The sequence below is a fragment of the Rhinopithecus bieti genome, unplaced genomic scaffold, assembly GCF_001698545.2.
Source record: "Rhinopithecus bieti isolate Rb0 unplaced genomic scaffold, ASM169854v2 scaffold_23529, whole genome shotgun sequence".
NCBI classification, from domain to species: Eukaryota; Metazoa; Chordata; class Mammalia; order Primates; family Cercopithecidae; genus Rhinopithecus; species Rhinopithecus bieti.
The window spans coordinates 552,653-566,239 of record NW_016810813.1 but is presented as its reverse complement, the minus strand read 5'-3'; the positions used below and the strand labels follow the sequence as shown (position 1 = coordinate 566,239).

General features: G+C 44.1%; 1 long non-coding RNA gene across 3 annotated transcripts in view; it reads right to left on the bottom strand.

The window, feature by feature from the left end:
* Positions 1-4,690: 4,690 nt before the first annotated feature.
* Positions 4,691-13,587, bottom strand: part of LOC108542704 (uncharacterized) — a 26,148-nt gene continuing 17,251 nt past the window's right edge. The window contains exons 3-5 of one of the 3 annotated variants that reach the window (XR_001889349.1): positions 9,359-9,860; positions 7,717-7,839; positions 6,953-7,543 (exon numbers count right to left, since the gene is read on the bottom strand). This is a non-coding gene — a long non-coding RNA (uncharacterized LOC108542704). Of the gene's footprint in view, positions 4,736-6,952; positions 7,544-7,716; positions 9,861-13,587 lie in introns of those variants that run through there. The other 2 variants (XR_001889348.1, XR_001889347.1) reach the window with 2 other exon arrangements.

Here is a 13,587-nt window from a genome sequence, read left to right as displayed (position 1 = left end):
CCTCCTTCCTAACCCAACTTCGGGGAGAGCTGAGGGCTGAGGGCTTTAGTCGCTTTATCTGGATTGGTGGTCAATTCTAATGGTTCTGTATCGTAAGTTTAAAATACACATGGGATTTATTAAACAATATAAAATGATTAAAACTCAAAAATAAATTTTGTTTACTTTTGTTTTCTTTTGACGGAGACTCAGAAGTTTGCCCAGGTTAGAGTGTAGTTGAGGGATTACAGTTCACTGAAAAGTTCCACTCCTGACCTCAAGCAATTCTCCTCCCTCAGCCTCCCACCATGCCTGGCTAATTTTATCTTTATATATGATATATATGTGTATATATTGTATGTATACATATATGTACGTATATCATATATATATTTTTTTGTTTTTCAAATGGATTGTTGCTCTCTCGCCCTGGCTGGAGTGCAATGTCGCAGTTTTTTCTCACTGCCATCCATCTCTGCCTACCGGTTTCAAGTTATCCTCCTCCCTCAGCCTTCTTGGTAGCTAGGGTAACAGGCGCCCACCACCACGCCCTCATAATGTTTTTGTATTCTTAATAGAGATGGGCTTTCACCATGTTGGTCAGGCTGGTCTTGAACCCCTGATCCTAGGTGATCCACTCGCCTCAGCCTCCCAAAGTGTTGGGATTATGGACCTGAGCCAATGTGCCCGGGCTTTTTTGTTTTTGTTTTTGTTTTTGAGACAGTTTTGCTGTTGTTGCCCAGACTGGAGCGCAATGGAGCGATCTCAGCTCACCGCATCCTCCACCTTCCAGGTTTTCGTGATTCTCCTGCCTCAGCCTTCCCAGTAGTTGGGATTATAGGCATGGGCCACTATTCCCGGCTGATTTTGTATTTCTATTAGATACGGGGTTTCTATATGTTGGTCAGGCTGGTCTCAAACTCCCGACCTCAGGTGATCTGCCCGCCTCAGCCTCCCAAAGTGTTGGGATTACATGCGTGGGCCACTGCACCTGGCCTAATTATTATTATTATTATTATTATTTTAGATATAGCCATGTTCTGTGGCCCGTGGTGGAGTTCAGTGATGAGATCTCGGCTCATTGCAAATTCTGCCTCCTGGGTTCAAATGATTCTGGTGCCACAGCCTCCTGAATAGCTGGGAATGCAGGAACAGGTCACCACACTCATCCAATTCTTGTATTTTTAGTACAGATTGGGTTTCACCTTATTGGCCAGGCTGGTCTGGAACTGCTGACCTCAAGTGATCCATCCACCTCGGCCTCCCAAAGTGCTGAGATTACAATCATGAGCCACTATACCCATACTAAGTTTTTTTTTTTTTTTTTCTTGAGATGGAGTCTCGCTCTGTCACCCAGGCTGGAGTGCATTGGCGCGATCTTGGCTCACTGCCAGCTCCGCCTCCTGGGCCCACGCTATTCTTCTGCCTCAGCCTCTCGAGTAGCTGGGACCACAGGCGCCCGCCACCACGCCCAGCTAATTTTTTGTATTTTTAGTAGAGACGATGCTTCACTGTGTTAGCCAATATGGTCTTGATCTCCTGACCTTGTGATCCGGCCGCCTCGGCCTCCCAAAGTGCTGGGATTACAGGCGTGAGCCACGGCGTGTGGCCTTTCTTTTTTTGAGATGGAATTTCACTCTCGTTGCCCAATCTGAAGTACAATGGGGCCATCTGGGTTCATTTCAACCTCCGCCTCCCAGTTTCAAGCAATTCTCTTGCCACAACCTCTTGAGTAGCTAGGATTATAGGTGCGGGTCACCACACCCAGTTAATTCATGGGTTTTTTTTTTTTTTTTTTTTTTTAACGGGGTCACCCCTCTCCTCCCGGCCAGAGGGCCGTGGGGCGATCTCGGCTCACTGTAAGCTCCGCCTCCCGGGTTCAGGCCATTCTCCTGCCTCAGCCTCCTGAGTAGCTGGGACTACAGGCGCCCGCCACCGCGCCCGGCTAATTTTTTGTATTTTTTTAGTAGAGACGGGGTTTCACCATGGTCTCGATCTCCTGACCTTGTGATCCGCCCGTCTCGGCCTCCCAAAGTGCTGGGATTACAGGCTTGAGCCACCGCACCCGGCCTAATTCATGTATTTTTAGTACAGGTTGGTTTTCATCTTGTTAGGCTGGTCTTGAACTCCTGACCTCAAGTGACCCACCTGCCTCGGCCTTCCAACATGCTGGGATTACAGTCCTGAGCCACTGTTTCTGAAATAAGTTTTTTATTTACTTATTTTTTTGTGAGATAGAGTCTTGCTGTGTCACGTAGGCTGGCATGTAGTGGCATGATCTCAGCTCAGTGCAACCTCTGCCTCCCGGGTTCAAACAATTCTGCTGCCTCAGCCTTCCGAGTAGCTGGGATTACAGGCACGTGCCACCATGCATGGCTAATTTTTTGTATTTATAGTAGAGATGTGGTTTCACCATGTTGGCCAGGCTGGTCTGTAACTCCTGACCTCCTGCCTCGGCCTCCCAAAGTGCTGGGATTACAATCATGAGCCACTGCGCCTGACCCGTTTTTGAATTGTTATGGAGGCACGGTCTTCCTATGTTGCCTAGTTTTGCCTGGAACTCTTGGCCTCAAGTGATACTCCTGCCCCAGCCTTCCAAAGCAGTTAGTTACCTGTTGAAGTGATATTTTGTATATGCTGAGTTACATGAAATTAAACTTAATTTCCTTGTTTGTTCTTATTTTATTTCAAAAATATGGCTACTGCAACATTTAAAGTTACATGTGAGGTACATTTTTCTAGGGAACAGCACTGTTGTAGAGTGACACTCAGAGAGGCTAAGCAACTTGCCTAAAAGGAAGCAAGGTCAGCATTTGAACCCAAGCCACCTGTTAACCATATGCAGTCTCATGGTTTGCAATTGTAGCATGGGCATAAGGATGATACCTCTCTGATTTGGGTACTTGGGAAGCTTCTTGTGGAAATGCCAGGCCTAGAGGAAGGAAAGCCTTATGTGTGCACTAGGGAAAATCACTTCTCATCTGTCAAATAGAGATAATATCCTTTCTACAGCGCTGCAAAGAAGAGTCTTCCCCTACCCACCCTGGGCATTGCTGCTTCCTATCCTGCTTTCCTAGCTTTATTTGTGTCCATACCATTTTTCATCATCTGGCATATATACACATACACACATACACATAGATATCTAGCTATATTCACAAATACACATAATTGGTTGATATTTTGTTTGATGCTCTATCAGGTCACCAGCACCTAGGACAACACTTGGCATGTACATGACATTTAATAAACATTTGCTGAATGAAATAAATGAGGGTCCAACGAGACAATGTATATAATGTTCTTAGCCTGCACCCGACGTGGCCCTTGATGCCTCCCTACTCCCATCATCTCTGCTCAGTTCTGTGTTTATCAGACCATATTCTGCCACTAATAAGGTTTCCCTGAGGAGAGGATGCTCTGTGTGGTAGGCAAGAGTGTACTGGCCATTGGAAAGGAATTTTTCTCACTGCAAACTAAGACTCTGCTTTCTGGTTCACATAGCAGCTCTGAGAGTTAATGTGATTATCCCAAGCTGGCTCCAATTGATGTGGACAGACCAAAGTGCTTGGAAAGGTGAGGCGGTGCCAGGACATAGCTGTCCGGCAGTCAGGACTCCTCTGGGTACCTGTGACATCACCATGGTGCTTCACCATCATGCAAGGGGGTTGGGAATTTCTGACTGCTACAGGACAGTGGCTCTAAGGACACCACTAGAGCCATCAAGCTGTGCGCATGTCCCCAGGCTAGCCAGCACAGCATCATATCACAGTTATGGAAATCACCAATCTCTTAATGGAAAAGTTGTATCTCAATGGTTTATATTTTTCTATGTTTGCCAAAGAACCACTTTTTCTTTTCTGGGAACCGTGCTTGGTCTTTGATCATTGTTTTCTTCTGTAAGCTTGGTCTTTTATGTAATTATTTCTCTGAGCTCTTTATATATCAGCAAGATAAGTACTTCTGGGGTTTGGGTTGCACATCTTCTCTTTTAGTTTGTTGCTTGTTTGGTGTTTATATGTATGTGTGAGCATGGTATTTTTGGTTTTTTCCATGGAAGGTTGTTTTTTGTCTTCACATCATCAAATTAAATACTTGGCGGGGCACAAAATAGGATGAGTTCATGTCCTTTGTAGGAACATAGATGAAGCTGGAAACCATCATTCTGAGCAAACTATTGCAAGGACAGAAAACCAAACACCACATGTTCTCACTCATAGGCGAGAATTGAACAATGAGAACATTTGGACACACAGTGGGGAACATCACACACCGGGGCCTGTAGTGGGATGGGAGGAGAGGGGAGGGATAGCATTAGGAAATATACCTAATGTAAATGACGAATTAACGGGTGCAGCATACCAACATGGCACATGTATTCATATGTAACAAACCTGCACGTTGTGCACATGTACCCTAGAACTTAAAGCATAATAAAAAAAGATTTAATTATAAGATTTAAGTAAATAAATAAATACTTGGCTGGGTGTGATGGCTCACACCTGTAACCCTAGCATTTTAAGAGACCAAGGCAAGAGGATTACTTGAGCTCAGGAGTTTGAGACCAGCCTGGGCAAGAGAGTGAGCTTCCTTCTCTACAACAACTTAAAGAATTTTCTGGACATGGTGGTCTGCACCTGTGGTTCCAGGTACTCAGGAGGCTGAGGCAGGAGGATCTCTTGAGCTTAGGAGATTGAGGCTATAGCAAACTGTGTTTGTGCCACTGCACTCCAGCCTGGGTAGAATGAAACTCCATCTAAAAAAAAAAATAAAGATAAAAATAAAAAAGACACGAACACACAGCATTAAACCCCAAATTGGGCTCTTTTGAGCTCATGGATTGCATGTCCATGAAGCCTGCCATGAATAGCCAGTTCTGTCTCCTCCCAGCAACTTGAGATGCCACCTTTAGTACATAGTACAATTTATCTGTGAATTTGTGTATATTTATACTCTTTCCTACAAAGAAAAGAGTCCAAGCCAGGCACACTGGTGTACACCTGTGGTCCTGTCAGAGAATCGCTTGAGTCCAGGGAGATCAGCCTGGGCAACATGGCCCTACCGTATGTCAATTGAAAAGGAAAAAAAAATACCCTCCAAATATTGCCTTTTTTTCTTTTTTTTAAACACAAGGTCTCACTCTGCCACTCAGGCTGGAGTACAGGGGCCCTGTCGTAGCTCATTGCAGCCTGGAACTCAGGGACTCCATAGTTTATTTAAAAATTTTCCTGACATTCAGATGAAAGAGTGACTGAACTTTATCAGTGTTTCCCCAGAGGATAGTTACACTGTTGTCTCAGTACCATTTATGGAATAATTTGCCTTTTCCCACCTACTTGAGATGCCAACTTCACCATTTCATTTATTTTTTATTTTATTTTACTTTATTTTCAAGACGCAGTCTCACTCTGTTGCCCAGGCTGGAGTGCAGTGGCATGACCTTTGCTTGAACTCCTGAGCTCAGGCAGTCCACCCGCCTTGGCCTCCCAGAGTGCTGGGGTTATGGGTGTGAGCCACTGTGTCTGGCCAATCCATGGTAAACTTCAATGCAGCAATCTTCATATTGCACCTGATTGAACTAAGTGAATGAAACAGTACTCAGATGTTGGATAGTGATGTACACAGGGTGAACCTGAATGTAGTGATCTTCATATGGCATCAGAGTAAACCAAGTGATTGAAAAAGTAGTGAGACTCTGGATAGTGACATACACAAGGTCAACTTGAGTGCAGCGGCCTTCATACCACATCTGACTAAGCCAAGTGAATGGAAAAGTCATCAGACTCTGTATAGTGACCTAAACACAGTAAACTTGAATGCAGCCAACTTCATACCACATCTGACTCGTAGGGTGCAGCCGTACAGGGCCTGTGAGTTTTCTCTTCGTGTGTGGAGACGAGAGATCATAGAAAAATAAGACACAAGACAGAGAGAGTAAGAAAGACACCTGGGCCCAGGGGGCCACTACCACCAATGTACAGAGTCTAGTAGTGGCTCAGAATGTCTGGAAGCATTGCTATTTATTGTATACAAGGCAAGGGGGCAGGGTAAGGAGAGTGAATTATTCCAAGTGATGGATAAGGTCAAGCAAGTCATGTGTCCACTAGACAGGGGGCCTTTCCCTTTGTGGTAGTTGAAGTAGAAAGGGAGGACAGCATATGTCAGCGTTTTTTTAAAGCACTTATCAGAGAGATCAAAGACTTTAATACTTTCACTAATTCTGCTACTGCTATCTTCTAGGAACTTAAAGAGGCACCAGGTGTACAGGTGGAACATGAAAGTGAACAAGGAGCGTGACGACTGAAGCACAGCATCACAAGGAGACATTTAAGCCTCCAGATGACTGCAGGCAGGCCTGGCTGATGTCAGGCCTCCCACAAGAGCTGGTGGAGCAGAGTGTTCCCTAAGTCCCCCAAGGACGGGGAAACTCCCTTTCCCGGTCTGCTAAGTAGCGGGTGCCTTCCCAGGCACTGGCGCTACCGCTAGACCAAGATCTGCTAAGTAACAGGTGCCTTCCCAGGAACTGGTTCTACCACTAGACCAAGAGTCCTCAAGCGGCCTTTATCCAGGTGTGACGGAGGGCTCACACACCTGTCTTCTGGTCATCTCTCACAATGTCCCTTCAGCTCCTGACTCTATATGGCCTGGTTTTTCCTCGGTTATAATAATAAAGATTAATACTAAAAACTAATAATTGATAATATCCATATATAATCATCTCTATATCCTATGTCTAACATAACTTTCTTTTACCCTATTTTATTATATTGGAACAGATTGTGCCTTCAGTGCTTGCCTCAGCACCTGGGTGGCTTTCTGTAGGGTCCAGCCCTATACAGCCTGTGGTTTTTTCTCTTCATGTGCGGAGACAACAGATTGTAGAAATAAAACAACAAGACAGAGAGAAGAAAAGACAGCTGGGCCTGGGGGACCACTACCACCAAGATGCGGAGACCGGTAGTGGCCTCAAATGCCTGGCTGCACTGTTATTTATTGTATACAAGGCAAGGCGGCAGGGTAAGTAGTGTGAGTCATCTCCAATGATAGGTAAGGTCACGCGAGTCACATGTCTACCAGACAGGGGGCCTTTCCCTATTTGGTAACCAAGGTGGAGAGAGAGAGAGGGGACAGCTTACGTCATTATTTCTTCTATGCATTTCTTGGAAAGATCAAAGACTTTAATATTTTCACTAATTCTGCTACTGCTATCTAGAAGGCGGGGCCAGGTGCGCAGAGCAGAACATAAAAGTACACCAGGAGCGTGACCGCTGAAGCATAGCATCACAGGGAGACGTTTAGGCCTTCAGATGGCTGTGGGCGGGCCTGACTGATGTCAGGCCTTGCACAAGAGGTGGTGGAGCAGAGTCTTCTCTCCCCAGGGGAAAGGGAGATTCCCTTTCCCGGTCCACTAAGTAACGGGTGCCTTCCCAGGCACTGGCGTTACCGCTAGACCAAGGAGCCATCTAGTGACCCTGTCCATGCATGACAGAGGGCTCACACTCTTGACTTCTGGTCACTTCTCACCATGTCCCTTCAGCTCCTATCTCTGTATGGCTGGTTTTTCCTAGGTTATAATTGTAGAACAGAGAGGATTATAATATTGGAATAAAGAGTAATGCTACAAACTAATGATTAATAATATTAATATATAATCATATCTATATTTCTAGTATAACTATTCTTATTCTATATATTTTATTTATTATACTGGAACAGCTCGTGCCTTCGGTCTCTCACCTCGGCACCTGGGTGGCTTACCACCCACATCTTCCCCCTTTTTATTGACTAGGATCGTCACTGCCATCATTGCTTGTCGTTGATTTTGGACTTGTCCTCGGACTCTTTGGAGACATCTGCAGACTAAAAGTAGACAACGTAAACATACAGTATTAATAATGCCAATGACAACAATGATCCTCTGAGGGGTTTGATCCATTTAAAGGGATTAAGATCAGATCATCCTTTAGTTACTCCTTCAAAAATGTCCGAGCCAGGAACAGTAGTTAAATGAGCCTGTGAGGCCTCACAAATTTGTTCTTTAAGTTTTGAAATATCTAACATTAAGTTATCATCCCAGGCTTTTAAATGTTTTGAGACTTTTTCCCAGCTATGTTGATCTTTATTATAAGCATAAGGCCTTATACAATAATCGGAAGTATTCCAATCACACTGTAATTGCATATGGTGTTCCAGATTCATAACTCTCTCTCCCAGTCAGATTACACTCTGGCCGAAATCATTAACTTAATTAGCCAATTTCTGATCAACTTGAGTCTGAGAATTTCAGAGTTTGGTGGGGTTTTTTTTGCCATGCTTCCACATATTGAGCGGTTTGAACAGAGTTGTGGATAGCAACTCCAGCGGTTGACACTATTACAGCAACCGCAATTAGTCCTGGAATGACTGCAGTAAGAGTAAAAATGAATCTCTTGGTTCTTTAAAGAATATCCTTAAGAACTTCATTGACTATGTATATAGAGGAGGAAGACTCCCATGGATGATGTAAAGAGACTGGTATCCATACTACCTCCTTAGCCCTTACCAACAGAATACTTGTTCCGGGATTAAAAGCAGCATCAATACACATGGGCAGCTTACAATCATCACATTATATAGTTTGTGCATTGGGAGTGATAATTATATTTCCAACTAACAGCATATAAGGGGGTTTGACACAGCTCCTGATAGGTATCACCTGTTCTGACATCAAGGTGATCTTGAATATGGGTGTCTTGGTATTAGTAGGGGAGAACTGATAGGTAGCATTCCATAGCCTTATTCCTGTCATGGCTGCAGCTAATTTCCGTAATTCAGGATGTTCTGGGGTAACAACTGGATGAATCATTTTTGGTCTAGGAGGAACGATTCCTGTGTCCATCCATTTAAATCGATAAGGAGGTACCCGTTCCTTCAACCTGTAGGACTGCCATCAGTCCTCTACATAATCTAACAAATAATTAAACTCTGAGCATTTGGTATTTTGGCCAGAGCAATTCCTCCAATAATACCCTCTTGGATCCCAGTCAATAACAACACCCGTAGCTAGATTTTGGAACACTACAGCCTTTAGAGCATTATAATAATTCCATAAAATTGAATTTACTAGAAAATGTCCCTGTGTAGGTTCATTTGAGCAGTCTGGCAGTCCTTTTGTTTACTGCTTTTAGTAGTGACAGGAACCCTCCATTCCTCATGTGGATTAAGTTTAACATTCATGAGTTGGAAAGAATTGCTACTGAACACATATGCACTTGATAAAAATCATTACTAGAGGATGGTATAGTCCACATCCAGTTCTTATAATAAGCTAAGCAGCCAGGCAACATTCCAATGCACAGTGGTGGATACTTGTAGCCAATTGACAAATTAAAGTGCATACCTTCTTCTTCTGGTTGGGCTGGAAACCTGTCATCATCGGAGACCGGTGTGAATGCATTATTATTAGTGTAAACTTCCACTGAGGAGTCCACCCAGGAGACAGACTGAATTAAAGAGGGAAAAGGAACGTATGCCCAGTAGGTATAATTTTGAGTTGCCCCAACCTCTGGTATACTCACCACTACACTGACCACCATAAAGGCAGCCAGAATTATATTACCCGTCATTTTTGGAATTCCTTCTTCTTGTAGTAATTTCTCTGTTTGATGTGATAAGACTTTTATCTGGCCCCATGTTGATAGAGTAGAATGACTGGTGTTGTAGGTCACATGGCGATATTTTGTTGTAATGTCGAGGTCATGGAGTTTATGTGTCAAGTGACAAACCTTGCTCTTTGCTTTCTGACGGTTCTTTGCCTTTTGTTTCTGGGAGTTCTACATCCTTGGAGTTATAATGCAATCTCAGTTGCTGGGAGGGAACCCACATGGGTGGTTGTTCTTCTCCTGGAGAAACATAAGCGAAACCCCTACCCCATGTTACCACAGTACCTAATTCCCATTTGTCAGTTTTTGCATCCTTCCACCATACTCGCTTTCCTTTTTGTGGATCAAACTTATTTCCAGTGAAATGTTGTTCTGCTGCTGTAAAAGGTTGATTTCTTGCTAGGTTTAAGAAATTTAGTGGAGAAATAGCCAAATTTAACTGAGTATGAGGGGTAGCAGCATCCCTCTTCGGTTTAGTGTCCTGTTTTCTTTCTTTTTTTTTTTTTTTTGAGACGGAGTCTCGCTCTGTCGCCCAGGCTGGAGTGCAGTGGCCGGATCTCAGCTCACTGCAAGCTCCGCCTCCCGGGTTCCCGCCATTCTCCTGGCTCAGCCTCCGGAGTAGCTGGGACTACAGGCGCCCGCCACCGCGCCCGGCTAGTTTTTTGTATTTTTTTAGTAGAGACGGGGTTTCACCGTATTAGCCAGGATGGTCTCGATCTCCTGACCTCGTGATCCGCCCGTCTCGGCCTCCCAAAGTGCTGGGATTACAGGCTTGAGCCACCGCGCCCGGCCTAGTGTCCCGTTTTCAAAGTTGGTCTTTAAGCGTTTTATTAGCTCGTTCTACCAATACCTATCCTTGAGAGTTATACGGAATGCCAGTTGTGTGAGCAATTTCCCATTTCTGAGTGAACTTTTTAAAAGCATTGCTAATGTAACCAGGACCATTGTCAGTTTTTAGTTTCTCAGGAGAGCTCATAACCAAGAAACGTGAAAGCATGTGCTGTTTAACATGAGCCGTACTTTCCCGTTTGACATGTGGCCCAGATAAAATGAGAAAAAGTGTCAATAGTTACATGTATAAGACAGAGTTTGCTGAAAGCTGGATAATGAGTCACATCCATTTGCTATAGAGCACTCTGTGAAAGTCCTCTAGGATTAACTCCTGAGGACAGTGGCTGTAAAATTAACACTTGACAAGTAGGACAGTGACATACAACGGTTTTAGCTTGTTTCCATGTGAGGGAGGACTTTTTTCAGAGTCCCGCAGCATTGACATGAGTTAAAGCGTGAAAAATTTCTGCGTCTGTAAAAAACGGGAGCAACTAATGTATCAGCACTCGCATTTGCTGCTGAGAGGGGTCTGGGAGGGGCGTGTGAGCCGGAATGTGAGTAATGTAGAAGGGGGAAGATCTTGCTCTGAGTACGGACTGAAACCTTTGGAAAAGAAAAAGTAGGTTATCATCAGGCAGAAATGTGTTTAAGGCAGTTTCAATGTTGCAAGCAACATGTACTACATACACTGAATCAGAAACAATATTAACTGGTTCAGGGAAATATTCAAGAACAGCCATGACGGTGATCATCTCAGCTCATTGTGCTGAAGCAGCTCCTGAGTTAAGGACACGTTCTTTTTGTCCTGTATATTCTGCTCGGCCATTACAGGAAGCATCAGTAAAAACAGTGACAGCTTCAGCTAATGGGGTATCCGTAGTAATGTTAGGTAAGACCCAAGAAGTTTAAGGAACTGAAACTGTTTTACATTAGGATAATGATTGTCAAATACACCCGGGAAACATGCCAAATGTACTTGCCAAGAAACGCAGTTGCAAAAGCCTGTTGGACTTGTAATCGGGTGAGGGGAACAATGATTTTAGGAGATGAGAATGAGCTTGACCAATTAGGATGGAAATTTGATCTAGATAAATGATAAGCGTCCATAAAGAGCTGTGTGGAAGAAAGTATTATTCAATTAAATTATGTCCCTGGATAATGAGTCCTGTTGCTCAATGAATGTTTAGTAGGAAAGATTAGTATTTCAAAAGGTAAATGTGGGCCGGGCGCAGTGGCTCAAGCCTGTAATCCCAGCACTTTGGGAGGCCGAGACGGGCGGATCACGAGGTCAGGAGATCGAGACCATCCTGGCTAACACGGTGAAACCCCGTCTCTACTAAAAACTACAAAAAACTAGCCGGGCGAGGTGGCGGCGCCTGTAATCCCAGCTACCCGGGAGGCTGAGGCAGAAGAATGGCGTGAACCCGGGAGGCGGGGCTTGCAGTGAGCTGAGATCCGGCCACAGCACTCCAGCCCGGGCGACAGAGCGAAACTCCGTCTCAAAAAAAAAAAAAAAAAAAAGGTAAATGTGGATTCGCCCTGGTTACCTGAGATTGTTGAATGTGTTTTTCTGTAAATTGTAATTCAGAATCTGCCTCAGGGGTCAAAGACATTTTGTTGCGTAAATCAGGACTGCCCCATAATGTTGCAGAGATTAGACATAGCATAGGCAGGAATGCCCAAGGAGGGGTGAATCCAATTAATATTTCTAAGCAATTTTTGGAAATCATTTAGAGTTTTTAGAGAGTCTCATCTGAGTTGAACCTTTTGGGGCTTAATAATCTTGTCTTCTAGCTGCATTCCTAAATATTGATAAGGAGAAGAAGTTTGGATTTTTTCTGGGGCAATAACCAAATCAGCTGTTGCGACTGCTTGTTGTACTGCAGAGAAACAAGGTATTAATACAGAACATGAAGGTGCTCCACAAAGAATATCATCCATGTAATGAATGATATAATATTGAGGAAACTGATCTCTTACTGGTTTTCATATGCTCCCCACATAATATTGACAAATAGTAGGGCTATTAAGCATTCCTTGAGGTAGGACTTTCCAATGGTAATGCGCTGTGGGAGCGATGTTGTTAAGGGTTGGAACTGTGAAAGTAAATTTTTCAAAGTCCTGAGGGGCCAGAGGAATGTTGAAGAAGCAGTCTCTAAGATCAATGATGATAAGTGGCCAGTACTTGGGAATCATAGTGGGGTAAGGCAAGCTGGGTTGTAATGTCCCCACAGGCTGAGGGACAGCATTTACTGCTCTAAGATCAGTAAGCATTCTCCAAACACCAGATTTCTTTTGGATAACAAAGACAAGTGAATTCCAGGGAGAAAAAGATTGTTCGATGTGTCCCAATTTTAACTGTTCAAGAATCAAAATATGGAGTGCCTCCAGCTTATTTTTAGGAAGTGCCCACTGATCTACCCAAAACAGTTTCTGAGTTTTCCAAGTCAAGGGGATGGGATCTAGAGGTTTGATAGTGACTCCTTCTAAAAAGAATAACCAAGTCCCGTAGAATCTGATTTATGGGGAGGTATAATAGGCTCAGTGATGCCTTCTGCTGATTTTCCTAAGCCCATACATTTTGGTCATAATGTCTTTACTCTGCTGGCTATAATTGCCTTGTGGAAAAGAAATCTTTGCCCCTCATTGTTGTGAAAGATCTCTTCCCCACAGGTTAACAGGAACGAGTGTAATGAGGGGGCAGATAGTACCAATCTGTCCTTCTGGGCCCATACAGTATAAAATTATAGAACTTTCATAGACTTCTGAAGCCTGACCAACACCAACTAATGCTGTGGACGTGTGTTCCTTTGGCCAGTGTCAGGGCCACTGATGTAAAATGATAATGGAGACATCAACGCCCATATAAATCATTCCCTCAAACTTCCTTCCTTGAATATGCATGGAGCACACAGCACGAGTGTCAGAAATTCTGTTGACTCAATAAGCTGCTTTGCCCTGATAGTCTGTGCCACCACAACCTGTGGTTCTGGTACAAGAACTGGATCCTAAAGGAATGTAAGGGAGTATAAGAAGTTGAGCAGGCCGGGCGCGGTGGCTCAAGCCTGTAATCCCAGCACTTTGGGAGGCCGAGACGGGCGGATCACGAGGTCAGGAGATCGAGACCATCCTGGCT